We start from the raw sequence: 19,470 nt of genomic DNA, 5'->3' as shown, positions 1-19,470 counted from the left end.
CCAACTTGAAATTCAAGCCCGGTGTTAACATTTGTCAGCGTCACTCAGACAATGACAGACAGTGGTTTGGTCGATAGAGACGGCGATTGAGAGGTTTACAAAATATTCTCCTTGCAATACAGGAAATATTCTGGCTATTCACAGTCAGCCACTTTGCATGTTAATGCAGAGGTGGCAATGAAGTTTTTTCAGTCATTTAGGGTTGACTGATACAATGGTTATTGCCTCTCCCCCACACATACACATAAATCCTTAATGAAAGCTGCCACGTTATATGGGTCCAGATTTATGGCCGCTGTGTAAATGAAAGCACTATCCGCGCACAAATTCTGTTTGTTCTGGACCATTAGCATTCAAAAATGGCATTCAAAATTAGTGCTGGGCCGTTCAGGGGTTAAGCACTTCTGGACACAAAGGGTAGCAGAAATCGGGGACTCTCTCCCCCAAAAGGCTGTTGAGGCTCAGTCAATTGAAAATTTCAAACCTGGGACTGATAGGATTTTTTCTAGGCAAGGGTATTAAGGATTAGGGAACCAAGGCGGGTAGATGGAGTCAAGATACAGGTCAGCCATGATCTAACTGAATGGCGGGACACGCTCGAGGGGCCGAATATCTTACTCCTGTTCCTACGTTTGAGAGGAAAGTCGTGAGACAATCTCATAGGGCAAATTGTTTAAAATAGTACACAGCCAAATAATGTCACAAGACCGTTGGATCATGCGACTACCAGGATGGTAGAAGGCGAACTAGATGAACCTTGGTTTTTGTTCATCCGGCAATTCCTATGTCCCCATGATGTGTAATCAATGCGCAAGTTAGAAATGGTCTCGCAATGTAACGGGGGATCCGAGTGGTCTTTAAGTCAGAAAGCTTACACTTGGAACTTTAAACTGCCACTCTACCTTTTCCCACCAAGCGGTGTGTTCTCTGGTTTAATCCGTTTCATCAGTATAGCCACTGCATTTTGTCAATGCTCTCAAAATATTTTCTTTTCCTTTTTCCAAACTCCCAGTAGTAGCAATGTATTATTAGAAGGCAAAGAAACAGAAATAGCTGCCGTTATTTAAAACTGCTGTCAAAGCTCCCAGACCAGCAGAGCCAGGTTATTAATAAGACCAAAAATGGAGGCATCTGCTGCAATTCTAAAACCGGCAGAATTTGTACTCGTTTTAAGAATAGCTGGTTCCTTTGAGGAAAATTCCATCATCATATTCCTCGGTATTCTGCGAAATTACAACAGACTTGCTCGGTTTGCTATCATAATTGCCACACGTGTTCTATAAGCAGAAAAGGACCTTGAATGAATAGGAACCTCAGGCTTGTAAGGAAGAAACTGTTGTCAATACTCGGGCTTCAACAGCTTCTAAGCATCCCTTTCTTTCCCCAGTACAACTATGTTTGTGTTCTCAGGCATAATGGAAGTGTAACAAGATGTGAGAAAGCAGTATGTTTATGCCATGGGTCACTTCTGAAGCCAATTTCCAAATAGTTTTGTTTTCCTATGTAAATTCAGCCCACTTGGAAGGGAGTCTAAACCACACCCAGCCGCATTATACAGTGCAACTCTGTGGTAGTTATGAATTCCTCTGTCCCCAAAGAATATAACAGAAATTTAGAAATACTTAATAGGAAGTGGCACAGAATATTTTTACACTGATCTAATGACTGCTCGATGAATCATTGTATCCTTGTTTCTGGGAGGTTAGAATTATACATCTATACATAATACTTTTCTTTTCAAAATCAACCAGCGATTGCTGTATAATTAGGCTGTTAGAAGCTGGATTTCAACAACTGGCTAAAAAGTAAACAAACGGCTCAAAGGCTGCTTTACTTAACTCAAAAAACAACAGTGGGTGACTATAAATATCTTCAAGTTACAGCATGTACTAGAAGGGCTGACAGATCGACTGACCCCTATGAGGAGGAACAATATTTCACTATCAGTTAGCAGGTGAGCTGTGGAACTGCACAAAGGAGACTCACATTGGAAACTCCAGGGGAACATGAACAACAAGATAGCACGTAAAGATCACTGCAGTTTTGAGATCTACTCAGAATAGGTCTACAAACGGAACAGAAACTCTCTGTCTGTTTTCCTGCCATTTCACAAAATATCTTTGATTGGGACACATGCAGTCATTGCTGGCTCAGAAAGAGAAAAGTAGATCCAAGTGTGGAAAAGGAGGTATCTTCAGAAGAATTTACTCAGGTGGACAGATCAGTAGGCCGGAGATGATCACCTTGATCTCTCTAAGGGGCAGGGTGTGAGAAGGTTACATTAAACCAGGGCACATGGTACTTAACCAGGGTACTTAAAAAAGAAATTAGGAGATCAAGGAGGGGCCATGAAATAACACTGGCGAGCAAAATAAAGGAAAATCCTAAGATGTTTTATAAGTATATTAAGGGTAAGAGGATAACTAGGGAAAAAATAGGGCCCATTAGGGACAAAAGTGGCAATCTGTGTGTGGAGCCGGAAGATGTAGGAGGGGTTCTAAATGAATTTTTTGCATCTGTTTTCACTATGGAGAGGGACGATGTAGACATAGAAATAGGGTGGGGGGACTGGGATATGCTCGAACACATTAACATCGAGAGGGAGGAGGTATTGGCGGTTTTAGCAGGCCTAAAAATGGATAAATCCCCAGGCCCGGACGAAATGTATCCCAGGCTGCTGTGTGAGGCAAAGGAAGAGATTGCGGGGGCTCTAACACACATATTCAGAACCTCTCTGGCCACAGGGGATGTGCCAGAGGACTGGAGAACCGCTAATGTCGTTCCATTATTCAAGAAGGGGAGTAGGGAAAAACCGGGGAACTACAGGCCAGTGAGCCTAACATCAGTGGTGGGAAAATTATTGGAAAAAATTCTGAGGGGCAAAATCAGTCTCCACTTGGAGAAGCAAGGATTAATCAGGGATAGTCAACATGGCTTTGTCAAGGGAAGATCATGTCTGACTAATTTGATTGAATTTTTTGAGGGGGTGACTAGGTGTGTGGATGAGGGTATACATGGATTTCAGTAAGGCCTTCGATAAAGTCCCGCACAGGAGACTGGTCAAGAAGGTAAGAGCCCATGGAATCCAGGGTGCCTTGGCACGTTGGATACAAAACTGGCTTAGTGGCAGAAGGCAGAGGGTGATGGTCGAAGGTTGTTTTTGTGACTGGAAGCCTGTAGCCAGTGGGGTACCACAGGGATCGGTGCTGGGTCCCTTGCTGTTTGTGGTCTATATTAATGACTTGGATATGAATGTAAAAGGTATGATCAGTAAGTTCGCGGATGATACAAAAATTGGTAGGGTGGTAAATAGCGAGGAGGGTAGTCTCAGTCTGCAGGACGATATCGATGGGTTGGTCAGATGGGCGGAACAGTGGCAAATGGAATTTAACCCGGAAAAGTGCGAGGTGATGCACTTTGGGGGGACTAACAAGGCAAGGGAATACACAATGAATGGTAAGGCCCTAGGCAAGACGGAGGGTCAGAGGGATCTGGGTGTGCAAGTACACAGATCCCTGAAGGCGGCGGAACAGGTGGATAAGGTGGTAAAAAAGGCATATGGGATACTTGCCTTCATCAGCCGAGGCATAGAATATAAGAGCAAGGAGGTTATGATGGAGCTGTATAAAACACTGGTTAGGCCACAGCTGGAATACTGTGTGCAGTTCTGGTCGCCACACTACAGGAAGGGTGTGATAGCTTTGGAGAGGGTGCAGAGGAGATTCACCAGGATGCTACCAGGGCTGGAACGCTTCAGCTATGAAGAGAGACTGGGCAGATTGGGTTTGTTTTCCTTGGAGCAGAGGAGGCTGAGGGGGGACATGATTGAGGTGTACAAAATTATGAGGGGCATAGATAGGATGGATACTAAGGAGCTTTTTCCCTTAGTAGAAGGGTCAATAACTAGGGGGCACAGATTCAAGGTAAAGGGCGGGAGGTTTAGAGGGGATTTGAGAAAGAACTTTTTCACCCAGAGGGTGGTTGGAGTCTGGAACTCACTGCCCGGAAGGGTTGTGGAGGCTGGAACCCTCACAACATTCAAGACGCATTTGGATGAGCACTTGAAATGCCATAGCATACAAGGCTACGGACCAAATGCTGGAATATGGGATTAGATTAGACAGGGCGTGATGGCTGGCGCGGACACGATGGGCCGAAGGGCCTCTATCCGTGCTGTATAACTCTATGACTCTGTGGCTGTTGATCGCTTGAGATCTGGTTTGTGTTTCTGTCAATCCCACCAGTTTTCCTGCATGAACTGAAGCAACTGCTTGTTGAAGATTTTGGCAGAGGCTTCTTCCAGGCTCTTGCCATTGCTTGGGCTGCAATGATAGCTTGTATACTAGAGATAAGTGAAGGCTTCAAAATGCATTCTTTGGACACAATAATCATTCTCCTTTTATTTTTGTTGGCCTTGGGTAAATGTAAGGTTCCCGTGCACTTTAAAAAAAAATCATCTTTCAGGCTGTATACACTTTGGTCCCTGCTTGAATAAAATCAAAATGATCTATTCTGCTGCCTTCTCATCTTGCTGCGTCATTGAGGCATTATCTTTTCAATGTGGCACAACCTTGTAAGAAGGCTTTCCGAAATGACGCATCAACACTTGTTAAGAACACAGATTTTTTTGCAGCTGCTGGATTTCCTAAAGAACAAGAGTGCCCATGTCAAATAAAACTAAGAATTTCCTTCATCGACAGCTTCATGTTTCATTCGCTGGAATTAGAGGAGGACCTTTAGCAGTTTGCTCCAGTGAAAGATATCCGGGCATTGGCTACAATGTTGCACGGTCACTGGTCAAAAAGAACTTAGTGAAGCAATGACCTCTCTTCCTTTCTGTTTTATATTGCATTGATAACAACCGAAGGTGTCAGGTGTGGCTCAGTGGGTAGCACTCTCGCCTCTGAGTCAGAAGGTTGGGGGTTCAAAGTCGCACTCCATGGGACTTGAGCACATAAAGCTAGGCTGTCACTCCAGTGCGGTGCTGAGGGATTGCTGCACTGTCGGAGGTGCCGTCTTTCAGATGAGACGTTAAACCAAGGTCCCTTCTGCCCTCTCAGGTGGACATAAAAAATCCCTTGGCACTATTTCGAAGAAGAGTAGGGGAGTTATCCCCGGTGTCCTGGCCAATATTTATCCCTCAATCAACATAACAAAAACAGATTATGTGGTCATTATCACATTACTGTTTGTGGGACCTTGCTGAGCGCAAATTAGCTGCCGCATTTCCCACATTATAACAGTGACTCCATTTCAAAAGTACTTCATTGGCTGTAAAGCGCTTTGAGACGTCCAGTGGTCATGAAAGGCACTATATAAATGCAAGTCTTTCTTTTCTTAGTAAATGTGATTTATTATATTTTTAATCTCATGTTATGTGAAATAACTACATAATATTATGAACTTTAAGGCAACGTCAAAATAATATGGAGAAATAGTTCTTATTTTATTTGAGCATTTGAGATGCATCTTAAAGATGACTAAAGCAAATATGAGAAATGAAGTGCTAAATTGTCTACTTTGTGTTTCAAGTGAGTGCATCTATGTTTGCACCATGCTATTTCTTTTCTCCTGGTCACCCTATTTCTCACTCAGTACTACACGTCTGACCCCAAGTAGAGGATTATCTGACCCTGCCATAGAAGTAGCAGCTGAGAAAAGAGTTACATCAACAGGTGGACCATCAATCTATAGACACAGCAACATCAGCACTAGTTGATGTCTCTGCATCAGGACAAGGATGCTTTGTAACCAGCTATTTGCAATTGGAGCAATTTGCTAAGCAGAATCATCATCCCGCATTGATGCCCCAAACTTTGTTCTGTGAAGGGATGCAGTTGCTTAAGGCAATTAACCAGCCAGCTGAAACTAGTCTGCATTGATTCACAATCACAACTAGCTTTACCTGATAAGATACATTCAGTCCCTCTCTGCAAGATCTTTCCCTCAGGACTTTTTTTTACTTGTTTGTGAGATGTGGGTGTCACTGGCAAGGCCAGCATTTATTGGCCATCCCCAATTGCCCTCGAGAAGGTGGTGGTGAACCTCCTTCTTGATCTGCTGCAGTCCGTGTGGTGAAGGTACTCCCACAGTGCTGTTAGGGAGGGAGTTCCAGGATTTTGACCCAGCGACGATGAAGGATCGGCGATATATTTCTAAGACAGCATTATGCAGCACACTTCAAGGGCCGCGATAAATTGTAAAGTGCCCACTATCATTTTTTTCCTCTCACTTCCAATTTATTCCTTTACCCTTCCTCTCCCACAGGCACGTTAGGGTCCCACAAGTGGTGGTGCCCTGCCACGATCGCAGCCACATCACCATTCTGCATGAACAAGTGTGGACAATAAAGCCTGGAGCTTCCAACTGACTTTATATTTTAATGCCGATCGGGAAATCTGCACTTACGTGTCAGGAGAGGGGCTACTATTCAACTCCAGAACCAATCACAACATTCAACTGCAGGAAAAAGAGCTCAGCGCCTTCCTCACTCAACATTTACACACATTTCCAGCAGAGGTCACTCAATAATGGTCAGATAATGACAACTCTGCCAATTGTCCCCTTTCTAAGCTGAAGGCACTGGAACCAACTATACTTGTACTGCTGGCCTTGCTGAGTTCATCTAACTGTATGGTTCATGCTCCTGTCTAGGCTTAGAGAGCTACGTAGACAAGGTACCAGAACACTTGGGAGAAAACTGAAAAATAAAGAGAAATTGTACTCTTTGAACCAAAACTCCAATAATGGCAGAGCGAATACAGAGGTTACAGTCACTGGAGCAGAAAACGCTGGAAAAACTCAGCAGGCCAGGCAACATCCGTGGAGCGAGAAACAGAGTCCTCTCCACGGATGTTGCCTGGCCTGCTGAGTTTTTCCAGCGTTTTCTGTTGTTATTTTGGATTTCCAGCATCCGCAGTATTTTGCTATCGTGTTACTGTCACTGCAGTTTGTTTAAGACTGGAGATTGGTTTCTGAACTAGTGAAAGGGTTAAGCTGTCTTCTCTCGCTCTCTTCCCAGGGAATCCTGATCTCTACACAAACTTCTTCACTAAAATGTTACGCAGAACTGGCTGCAGAGTGTCATGACTTTTTAATTCTGATGTCACACTGCACTAACTCAATTGTAATGGTCCCTGAACCTTCAGCATCATTCCTGTACTTATTATCCTGTGATGAAATTAAAAAGTAACGGACGGTGCAATGACATGATGATCCGCCATTCAGGGGACGGTGGTGGTGGATTGAATTTGAAGATGCAGATCTTTGTGAAAACCCTAAAGGGGAAAACGATAACCCTCTATGTTGAACCCTCAGATACTATTGCAAATTTAAAAGCTAAGATTCGGGACAAGGCCGGTATTCCCCCTGATTAGTGAACACTGATCTTTGCTGGCCAACAGTTGGAGGATGGCCGTACTCTCTCTGACTACAACATCCAGAAGGTGTCAACCCTGCACCTTGCACTGAGACTTTGCATTGGTGCCAAGAAGAGGAAGAAGACTTGCACCACCCTAAAGAAGGTCCAGCATAAGAGGAAGACGGTCAAGCTTGCTGTCCTTGAATATCACAAGGCTGGTGAGTGTGGCAAAATCGATTGTCTGCAGCTTAAGTGCCCTTCTGAGGTGTGTGGCGCTGGTCTGTTCATGGCCAGTCATTTCAACAGGCAAGACTGTCTGTGGGAAGTGCTGTCTGACATACTGCTTCAACAAGGCTGAAGATGTATAATTATGTACAATTTGATAAACTATGATGGACGCCCAGTCTCCAGCACAAATGTAATTTTCTGGGACGCAAATTATCTGCCGGTTTCCCCTTCCCCATGAATGGCAGCTCTTGTTTTCAGTCCACTACAATGGAGGGGGCAGACAGCGTTGATGTATCACCGGGTGTTTGGGGGGAGGGGCTGGCGGAAGAGAACCTACAGAACCTCAGGCTGGTGTAGCACTTACCCACCATGCTGCTGATGGCAATGAATCAGAGGTTAGCCTCTGTCTTTTTTCTTGAGTCAGCTCTGTCACCTTGGGAGGTATTGGCCCTTTTACCGGCATCACAGTGTCAACCCATTTTCAGGCCGTTCCGCTGTCTAGCATTCTGGCACCGAAGTTCATTGCCATTAACCAGGCAGTGACAAAGTACTTGTGACACAGCACCAAATCTCACCCTCCCAGGTTAGACGACTGTCAGCGCATGGCCAGCCACACAAGCCTGTTCATTTCAGCTCAAGATCACAACATTAGTAAAAAATCTACGCTACCCCTGTTCAGGAGAAATTAAAAAGGCAACCCATTCTCTCCCATGACTCTTCAAGACTCAAGCCTCTTCCCGATTGAATCAAGAGCATTAAAGAAAAAGCCGCAAACAACTGTAACCCAAAATAAAATGGACCCATAAAAAGGGTTCAATCTTGCTGGCTGCATGTGTCAAGCTATGATAAATGTACTGACGATATCACATTCCTAAATTCCTTTAGGTAGAAAACTTGTATCCTGTGTCTGCATCTCTGGTATAAATCATTGTTAGGACAGAACAGTCAGGGTGAATCATTTTTTTTATATATAAATGTGAAAGTACTGGAAATTCCTAACATGTTTCTGCCCTATTTATAGAAATACCAGGATATGAAAAATATGTCAACCTCAATCACATCTTTACTTATTATGTTTCTTCACTCATGAGCAAGATGGTCATTATTGTGGTTAAAGGAAACACTATGGCTAGAAATCAGATCCCGTCCGCAATCTACTGCACACGCCTGTTACTATTGACCCAAGCAGCATGTAAACGAGTGAAGCTCTTACAGCTTTCGAAAATTGAAACCAGGTCCAGCGAGAAGCGCAGATCAATAATTTAAATAAAATGTTCTCCTCTTTAAATAATCCAGACCTGCGCTCCTGACAACAGCGCATCCACCTTTACCAATAGGGCGGGCGGCGAACACCCAGCTGGAAATATGCGCACGCTTCCTGGCTGCCATATTGGGACCTTAGTAGGTCAGTTAGCCCCCGAAGAACGGGTGGTGCTAGGCCGAATTTCTAGGCCAGGTCTTCCAAGCCCACAACGATTCCATTTCTAATTGTGCACGTGGTCTGGTTGCAGACATTTTGACAGGGGATGTACACCAAAACGGAATACCAAGAACACTGAGGCTAAGGGGATCAAGGGATATGGGGAGAAAGCAGGGAGAGGGTACTGAATTTGGATGATCAGCCATGATCACATTGAATGGCGGAGCAGGCTCGAGGGGCCGAATGGCCTACTCCTGCTCCCATCGTCTATGTTTCTATGAATGTTAGGCCTTAGGTTTGCAGCTGATGTGATCACCACAACAGAGATGAGAACCTCTGGCGGAGGCATTCTGGGAAATTCTGCAAACTTTACAGGCTCAGAATACAGAAATGTAGTTAAACGTCCTGTCCCATTGTTGTGGGGTGAAAATCTTCACTCACAGTTCAGGCTTTTGAGGCAAGCTGAGGCCTTGAAGTAAAAACTTTAATGAAGATAGTAAAAGACACAAAAAAGAATGCAGTAAGCAAATTTAATTATACTGTTGTGAAATAGGTAATTTTGACATTTTATTGTGTTTAAAACTTGATTTTGGACAATTCAAAATGGCAATTACTGAGGGGAAGAAATGGTTCAATTGGTTCATCAACAAACCATGGCAAAATGTTTACATATGGTTTTCCGATTATGAAGTGTTGACATGTTTGATGGAGTTTTCTCCCCTCCTCTCCTGAAAGCATTGACTCCTTGTTGAGATGTACAACTATGGGTACCACCAGCTACTTTTAGATACCTTGGCCTAGAAATGCGTCTCGGACGGTGGCGAAAAATGGGCGGTATCGGATTGGCCGCCAGTTATACACAGCGCTTGATATTCAGTTATACACAGCGCCTGATATTCAGTTATACACAGCGCCTGATATTCAGTTATACACAGCGCCTGATATTCAGTTCTATTGCAGTCAATGGAACTGAATATCAGGCGGTGTATAACAGGTGGCCGATCCAATACCGCCCGTTTATCATCACCGCCCGACACGATTTTATAGCCCCTTGTCTACAGACGACCCATGTTAATGACCATCAGTAGGTGTTCAACTGGAAATGCATTAGAGTTGAGCCAGATCATATCTTAACCTGACATCCACACATATGACGGTTAATTCTGTGCTTAAACTTCTGTGCAAGAGGCAGAGTTCCAGTCAGTGACACTGTCTGTGAGAGTTCCAGAGGGAGGAATGTAATTTGTGAAGCTTCACCATTGGGATTGTGTGTGGACTTTTTGGATTGATAAAGAATGTTGAGGTGCAACTGCACCAGCTCTTGAGTTCTTGGGATATAAACATGGTAACTTAGGTTGTGTGCTTTCAATTCCAGTCGTAGTCTTGCAGTGGAAGAACAGCCCAGATACTGTAGAGGATGAACCCTAGCACAGACATCCGCTTTCACACCCAGTCCATTGGTCTGCACAGCTTTGGACTATAGTGAGTCCAGCTCCAAGAGAAGTGTTTCCTCTGTGACCTGCCAAACATCGATACAGCTGTTTGCAATACACAGAACTCCCACATTGCTATAGCTGTTTATTTTCAACAATAGAATATCCAAATCAGAAATTTTATTTTAAAATTATGCATTTCAATGTATTTAGGGAAACACTTTCTGTTTTCAGCTAATGTTATTGTGTGACTCACATAAACTAGCAAGTACTGCTCTTTCATAACCTTATATAGGTCACTGGTGAAACCATATTTGGAATACTTTTTATGCAGTTCACCTTCAGAGGGTCAGTACTATGTTGAAGAGGGTTCAGAGAAGGGCAGCATGTATTATTCCAGGAAATATTATTTTTAAGTTATGAAAAAAGTCTTACAGAATTCAACTTGTTTTCATTGGAGAAAAGAGAACCAAGAAGAGACGAAAATACATCAGTTTTAACATGTTGCAAGAAATGACCATGTGGACGCAAACAGATTATTCAACTTCAAACACTTGAATCTCTCTTATGAAGATGTTTCAAATGTTTTACATTCAGGAGGAAAATAAATAGACATCAAGCAGGAGGTGGTGGTGGGGGGGGGGGCGGGAGAAGGGGGAAATGGAGAGGGTTAGGGTGATATAGCAAAGGCATGTTTGGAAAGGAAGCTTTGAGAGGGTTTTTAAAAACAGGGTGATCAGTGACAAGGTGGAGGGAGCTATACCAGATGGCAGAAGCACACCACCTGAATGCATGGCCGTCAAAGGTGGATTGGAGGGTGCCGGGGACACAGAGAAGGCCAGTGTTAGACGAGCGGTGGACAAGAAACCCACTGTTAGAGGAACTGCGGGAGCAAGGGACAAGCAGAAACCCACTGCCAGAGGAACTGAGGGAGCAAAGGACAAGCAGAAACCCAGTGTTAGAGGAACTGTGGGAGCAAGGGACAAGCAGAAACCCAGTGTTAGAGGAGCTGAGGGAGCAAGGGACAAGCAGAAACCCAGTGTTAGAGGAACTGAGGGAGCAAGGGACAAGCAGAAACCCAGTGTTAGAGGAACTGAGGGAGCAAGGGACAAGCAGAAACCCAGTGTTAGAGGAACTGAGGGAGCAAGGGGCAAGCAGAAACCCAGTGTTAGAGGAACTGTGGGAGCAAGGGACAAGCAGAAACCCAGTGTTAGAGGAACTGAGGGAGCAAGGGACAAGCAGAAACCCAGTGTTAGAGGAACTGAGGGAGCAAGGGACAAGCAGAAACCCAGTGTTAGAGGAGCTGAGGGAGCAAGGGACAAGCAGAAACCCAGTGTTAGAGGAGCTGAGGGAGCAAGGGACAAGCAGAAACCCAGTGTTAGAGGAACTGAGGGAGCAAGGGACAAGCAGAAACCCAGTGTTAGAGGAACTGAGGGAGCAAGGGACAAGCAGAAACCCAGTGTTAGAGGAACTGAGGGAGCAAGGGGCAAGCAGAAACCCAGTGTTGGAGGAGCAGAGGGAGCAAGGGACAAGCAGAAACCCAGTGTTAGAGGAACTGAGGGAGCAAGGGACAAGCAGAAACCCAGTGTTAGAGGAACTGAGGGAGCAAGGGACAAGCAGAAACCCAGTGTTAGAGGAGCAGAGGATGCTTGTGGGGACATGAGGCTGGAGGAAATCACTAAGGTGGTATGGGGTAAAGACAAGGTGGGGACAAGATCTTGAAAGTCAACTCACTGAGGCATGGGGAGTTAGTGAAGCTTGGACAAGACGGGATGATGGAAAATGCAGGTCTTAGTGTGGATGAGGATACAGACTGCAATATTTTAGATAAGCTGAAGCTTGTGGAGGGGTGCGGGAAAGAGGTTGGCTAGGTAAGCACACTAGAAATGTTGAACCTTGAAGTGAGGAAGGCATGAATTCGAGTTTGGGTGGAACAAGGTAGTGATGGAGATGGGCAATATTGCAGAGGAAGGAAAGGCAGTCTTAGTAACAGAGCAGATGTAAGGAGGAAACTGAATTCTGGACCCGAAAACAGTTTGGCAGTGGTACCGCTATTACTGTACCATGTTATGTTAGCCAAGAAAATAAAGTACTAGGTGGAACTTTCAACTTTGGCACGGGCGCAAAACAGGCAGTAGTGGATCGGCCACCTATTGTACACCCCGCCCAATTATCCTGTCTAATTTAGTTAGTGGAGAGGAAAATTGGGCAGGGTATATAAAAGGCGGCCAATCCGCTACCGTCCATTTTACGCCTGCCACTGTTTCTTAGAAAAAGAGGAATGCACACCGGACATGAATCTCCAAAAGGGTACGCCGCAAAAACAGTTTGCGAACCTCTGCTTTAAATAATTATTATTTATTGATCACATTTCCTATTTTTAGTCCCAATATGTAATACTTTACTGCTTTCAGTGTTTTCTTCCTTCCATTTTCTTCTCTTTTCTCATCCCCCTTTCCTGAAGGCAGTGACCACGTCTGGGAGACAGTTCCACAGGCACACACAGCTCCTTGGTACTTCACCACAGGATGCCTCACAGCGAAGTCTGACCCTGCCCTCGACCTGACAGACGCACAGTCACGCATTACTTTCTAGTCAGACAGTGGCTCATCAGTAGAAACCATGGAAGAATTTTCCGCTTTCTTGCCCCAGGGCACCAATTTTAACACCTCACCACCACCTAGCTAAGGTCAGTCAGTACAAACCAGGGATTGAATCTGGGGCTAACCTGGTCTGACTGGCTTCTGACCACATCACACAGCACATTAAGATACGGGGCAGCACAGTTCTCAGTGATAAGTGTCCCACCTCAATCCAGATAGCGTCCAGCTGGTAAATGTCAGTCGACCACTTTGAACAATATTCATCTTCTTGAAATATTCTTTTTTCCAAAACAATTTGAAGATATTCCACTTGCTAGAGTTTCATCAAGGTCATTGATAAATATGTGCAGTGAGGGCTTCAGGACTGATCCCCGGGAGACTCTGGTGGCCACAGCTGCCTTATTAGCATTTATAAACAGCTCTCCATTTGCTACCTTCTAACCAATTAGTAATCCAATTTGCATCTTCAATCATCTAAAACTTCCACTTTAAATAAAAGTCCCTCGCATAGGATATCATTAAAAGTTTCAAAAACTCAAAGGAGAAGATTTCCGATGTGCCCTATGTGTAGCAGAATCACAATTGCGTTCTTTATAAGTGTGTTTAAGATTTCACTCCACTCAGCACGTGAAGGGCATTTTTCTCCAAGATTTTCAATATCCACGATGGTCTACTTTACCTTATATGCAAGACATTGATGCTGCACCCTCTTCTGTATGGGTAACAAGAATGAGGATCCATATATACAAGATTAAATGCAGGACATCTAGAACAGAGGGCAGGAGGAACTTCTTTACACAGAGATTTGTGAGGCTGTGGAATTCACTTCCAGGATTAGTGGATGAGGCAGATCAACATTCAAGATTAGATTGGATAGGTGGATGAAGGAAAAGGCATTGAAGGGATATGGAAATGGAGGGAGGGGGGTTGGTAAATAAGATTAGAACTATTTGCACCAATGTTCCCTGGGAAAGGTCCCACACAGGCCATTCAAAAACAGCATCTCCATTGTGAATGCACGGAAATTTAAAGGCACCGCACACTAAAAGAAACAGGCCATGCAGAACAAAGTGCAGTTTACAGGGAACATTGATTTGTGTGTGTGTGGAGGGTAAGTACTGACACGATCCGGTTGGGCTGAACGGCCGGTTTCTGTGTTACAACTTCTATGTATTTCTATGAATGGGACAACAGCAAAGCCCCACCCTCAGGCAATGTTAGGCACAGAGAATACATCAGTATAAGAGTTTACTCTGTAGAGATATATTTCTTCAAGTTCATTTGGCAGGGATTATTCATGCAGGGATGTCAATATAACAGAAGTCTGAGAGCACAGTTTGTACAGGCATGGTGAAAATATCAACCCCCGTATCCAGCATCAAACTTGCAACGTCATAGCAACCTTGCCAATGCTGCTTTTATAATGGCGCATGTTTAGGTCGGATTTCAGGAGACCAGTGTCCATGAGGCAGCTCCCGGTTTTAAACTTATTAAATCCAGCTCGTGTAACCCAGCAGCAGATCCTGTTAAACAACAGAAAATGCTGGAAAAACTCAGCAGGTCAGGCAACATCCGTGGAGAGAAATTTGAGTTGACGTTTCGGGTTGGACCCTTCTTCAAAACTTCTTGACACTGCCCTCGACCGTGTCAGTTCTATCTCCCGCACTTCTGCCCTCACCCCTGCCCCTCCCTCCCGGAACCACGATAGGGTTCCCCTTGTCCTCACCTTTCACCCCACCAGCCTCCACATTCAACGGATTATCCTCCGGCATTTCTGCTACCTCCAAAGTGATCCCACCACCAAACGTATCTTCCCCTCCCCTCCCCTTTCAGCATTCCGCAGGGACCGCTCCCTCCGAGACACCCTAGTCCACTCCTCTATCACCCCAAACAGCCCTTCCTCTTCGCCTGGCACCTTCCCGTGCAAGCGGAGGAGATGTAACACCTGCCCCTATACCTCCCCCCTTCCCACTGTCCAGGGCCCCAAACACCCCTTCCAGGTGAAACAGCGATTTACTTGTACTTCTCGCAATCTAGTATACTGTATTCGCTGCTCACGATGCGGTCTCCTCTACATTGGGGAGACCAAACGCAGAGTGGGTGACCGCTTTGCGGAACACCTTCGTTCAGTCCGTAAGGGTGACCCCGAGCTTCCGGTCGCCTGTCATTTTAATTCACTGCTCCATTCCCACTCGGACCTCACCGTCCTTGGCCTCTTGTATTGTTCCACGGAAGCTCAACGTAAACTCGAGGAACAGCAAATCATCTTCCGATTAGGCACTCTGCAGCCTTCCGGACTCAATATCGAGTTCAACAATTTCAGATCATAAGCTCGGCCCCCATTTCATTTTCTCTTGTAATTGTTCCACTCCTTTCCCCCCCCCCTTTCCTTTTGTTTCTCTCTCACACCTGGCAGCTATCTTTTGCCCTGCCAGTACACTTTACACCTAATCCCAGCCTATTACCATCTCGTCTAGCTTCTAATCTCTTTTACTTCTTTTGTTTCTTTTATTCTTTTGTCCGATCGCAGCCCTGCCTCCGATCTAGTTTCTTTTCTTTCCAGTTTTGAAGAAGGGTCCAACCCGAAACGTCAACTCAAATTTCTCTCCACGGATGTTGCCTGACCTGCTGAGTTTTTCCAGCATTTTCTGTTGTTATTTCGGATTTCCAACATCTGCAGTATTTTGCTATCGTACTAGCAGATCCTGTTAGACACTGGTCTCCTAGAATCCCATCTAAACATGCACCAGTACAAAATCTGCTTGTAAACAGTAGACTTACCATCATGGAAATTAGATAAAAGTGCAACAAAAAGTGAAAGGTGGGAGTCTTTAGTCCAAACTGTTAATAGATTAAGGGGGAAAAATTTGGTTGGTTTGCGCCTCCCGTTTGCACCTTAAGAGGGCGCTAATGGGGTGCAAAACAACTAGCGCCTGGGTGCGGCGATGTTTGCCCCGCTCACGAAATTGACTAGACATTTTGTGGCGGCGCTAAACACTACCGCCACGATCTCCTGCGCCCGCAGATCGTGACGTCAGTCGAGTGTGCAACGCCCCGGTAGCGCCACGGACCGGATATTGAGTGGCGCCCCCTGTCTTACCGCCTGCCACTAGCAACAACAGGTTGAGAGGAGCGTTTTGCAGTCGGGAAAGGACTGGGGGAGCACTATTTAAAGGCGACGGCTTCCTGCCTTTTTTTGTCGGCGAAATTTTTGCACCACACATTCTGAGTGAGAGAGACTGCAGGAGATATTCAAAGTTGTGTTGAGGAGTTTTGGGTACTGAGCAGCACTTTGCAGGTTCTTTCTGATTTGATCTTCCTTGCATCAATTTAGAAGAGACTATGGGGGCTGCACTCTGAGCTCTTTCCCTGGGCCTCTCCATTGTTCTTTCCGACAGATTTGATGTACAGGTCTCTCCAGGCCGAGATTCAAGGCTGCAATGAGCAGGGAGAGCAAGATCGACCCTCCCCTTTAACAACTAGCCAGCGCCAGTGTTTCTGTGTTCCATTGCTGACTGACATCACATGAGCTTCGCCAGCGCTCTGAGGTAGCACCTCGCTCCTCGGCCTTTGCGCCTTAAGACAGGTTTGAAGCGCCTGATTTAGTGTTCCAATCACCTCCAGGGGCGATAAAAGCCAAGTTTGCAGTCGGAGGCGATAATTAGCGGCAGGCGCTAAACTTTGCGCCCGGCCAATAATCGCGCCCCAAACGGGGCGATACTGAATTTGTCCCCCTAAATATCTTTAAAAATCGCGCTTTACAACCAATGAAGTATTGTCACTGTTGTAATGTAGGAAACGTGGCAGCTGATTTGCGCACAGCAAGCTCCCACAAACAGCAATGTGATAATGACCAGATAATCTGTTTTTGTTATGTTGGTTGAGGGCTGGAACACTAGGGTTAACTCCCCTGCTCTTCTTCGAAACAGTGCCATGGGATCTTTTACGTTCACCTGAGAGAGCAGACGGGGCCTCGGTTTAACGTCTCACCCGAAAGATGGCACCTCCGACAATGCAGCGCTCCCTCAGCACTGCACTGGAGTGTCAGCCTAGATTTTTGTGCTCAAGTCTCTGGAGTGGGACTTGAACCCACAACCTTCCAACTCAGAGGCGAGTGTGCTACCAACTGAGCCATAGCTGACAACAATATGAATTTCAAATATCTTAATCTACAGAATTTGAGTGATAACTTTAGAGCATCATACTAAAATTAGACCCAGTTCTTCCGATGACTCGGGGAAATGACCCAGGTTCCCTGGTCGTCTATATGATTTAGTTTTGCACTGGGCAGTCAACTGTTCCATGGAGCTCGCTGATTTAGCCAGGGTTTCTGTAAAGGGTGCTAGACCTCAGTCCCCATGTATTACTTAAGTGAGCCATTGGGAGTTGAGGGTTAAAATTCCCCTCAATGTTTCTAAGCCAGTACAGAGCCACATTTAGAAGTGGGAGTCTTTCGTCCAAACTGCAAATGAAGGACATGACATCACACCCTGTCGAAGGTGCCTTAATTCAAAGCAGCTGGAACTATGAAGCCAGTCAGAACTTACAGCTCAAAGATGCTTTTACATTGCCGAGTTTTCTGGCCCTGGTCTGCTCACAGCAAACTCCGTGCATGACTCTTCCCTCTTTTTATATAGTCAGCGTGAGTGCCAGCCACAGCTGAGTAAAATGGAAACCCAGGACGTAAATGCATGGGACGTGCCTTTGCATTTGCGGAATAGGGGGCCTTAACCAAACAGCAGATTGTAGACCCGCCTGGCAGTTCCCTCCAGATGCTGCTGTTTATACTCAGGCAGGAGTGCGGCCAAGGGGGGAAATCACACGTGTGCAGTCGACAGCGCTCTGTAATTTAAATCACTGAAAGACGCTTTTTACTTGGATATGTTCCTTCCCTCCTGATCTGAGCTGAGCCCAACTTTGTTTCAATTAGCCAGCTGATCAGAGATTTTAATAACAGATTTAGGGGGAAAAATTGGGGTGCTTTGCGCCTCGGGGAGGTGCTAATGGGATGCAAAGCCCCGAACTTCTGGGTGCGGTGCCGCTAACGCCTCCCGCGAAATTCAGCGGGAGGTTAGCGGCGGCGGTAACCGGTAGCACCCGCAGCGCTGCGCCTCCGCCGGTGGCGACATCGCCGTGCGCAGCGCCCCGGCCACAAACTTCAGTTGCGCCCCCTGACCTACCGCCGGACGATATGTCCGACAGGGTCAGGGTAGTGTTTTTGTGGCCAGGGTGGCGCAAGTTAAAGGGCAGGTACCGGGCGGCCATTTTATTTGGGCCGCCTACCAGCATCTGCCCCCTGTCGCCTCCTCCTCCTCTCGAGTGCCGGGCTGTTTTCCCAGCACCCTGCTCCCCGGTGGTCCAGCAAGGCCCCAGTGTGCGCTGCGCTAGGCCCGTCCTCTTTAATCAGGGGAGAGAGGCCTATAATACCACGCCGCTATATGCTGACACTCGGGGCACTACCACTCAATTTACGGCGCAGGGGTGCTAACTTTTTCAGGGCGCTAAAAGTAGCACCCCGGCGAAGTTAGCGCCCCAAAGGGGGCGCGACCGAATGTTTCTCCCTTAGTGTTCATCAGCCACACAAATAACGACACCCACACTAAGCTTTTATCAGATAGGCCAAATTCAAACAGATTTTTTTCTACAAAGCCATTTATTAGCCGCAGTTGGGGAATTACGACAGCCATCCGTCCCCCTCACACACCAGGTAACGTCTCCATTCCTTGTACTGTTAGAAGTTCTTTGTCATGTTCTTTATGATTACAATTGATTTGTCAGGGAATTAACAAAGAGATTAATCAGAACTCAGCAGCCGTGGATATGTCAAGCGGTCTCCTGGTGAAAACAGTTAGGGGGAAAAATTCAGTATCGCCCCGTTTGGGGCGCCATTATCGGCCGTGCGCAAAGTTTAGCGCTAAATCAGGTGCTTCACACCTGTCTTAAGGCGCAAAGGCCGAGGAGCGAGGCGCTACCTCAGAGCGCTGGCGAAGCAAGGAAGGGCAAATCAAAATGAACCTGCAAAGTGCTGCTCAGTACCCAAAACTCCTTCACACAGCGTTGAGTCTCTCCCTCTCTCAGAATGCGTGGTGCAAAAATGTCACCAACAAAAAAAGGCAGGAAGCGGTTACCTTTAAATAGCGCTCCCCCAGTCCCTTTCTGACTGCAAAACGCTCCCCACAACCTGTCGCTGCTAACAGCAGGCGGTAAGGCAAGGGGGGCCACTCAATATCCGGTCCAGGGCACTACTGGGGCGTTGCACACTCAACTGACGTCATGATCTGCCGGCGCAGGAGATCGTGGCGGTGGTGTTTAGCGCCGCCGCAAAATGTCTAGTTCATTTCGCGAGCGGCGCAAACATTGCCGCGCCCAGGCGCTAGTTGCTTTGCGCCCTCTTAAGGCGCTAACGGGAGGTGCAAACAATTGAAT

At 46.1% G+C, this 19,470-nt stretch overlaps 1 protein-coding gene and 1 pseudogene across 1 annotated transcript in view; one reads left to right on the top strand and one right to left on the bottom strand.

Moving 5' to 3' along the window:
• The window catches only part of arhgef17 (Rho guanine nucleotide exchange factor (GEF) 17), a 504,936-nt gene that overhangs the window by 330,801 nt on the left and 154,665 nt on the right, over window positions 1-19,470 (bottom strand). The gene's annotated exons all lie outside the window — the stretch shown is intronic.
• LOC147112007 (ubiquitin-ribosomal protein eS31 fusion protein pseudogene) lies at window positions 7,039-7,728 on the top strand (annotated as a pseudogene).

Source organism: Somniosus microcephalus, chromosome 10 (genome assembly GCF_052327205.1).
Source record: "Somniosus microcephalus isolate GS21.2 chromosome 10, FLI_Smic_1.0, whole genome shotgun sequence".
Classification (NCBI taxonomy): Eukaryota; Metazoa; Chordata; class Chondrichthyes; order Squaliformes; family Somniosidae; genus Somniosus; species Somniosus microcephalus.
This window is presented reverse-complemented; position numbering and strand designations above follow the sequence as displayed.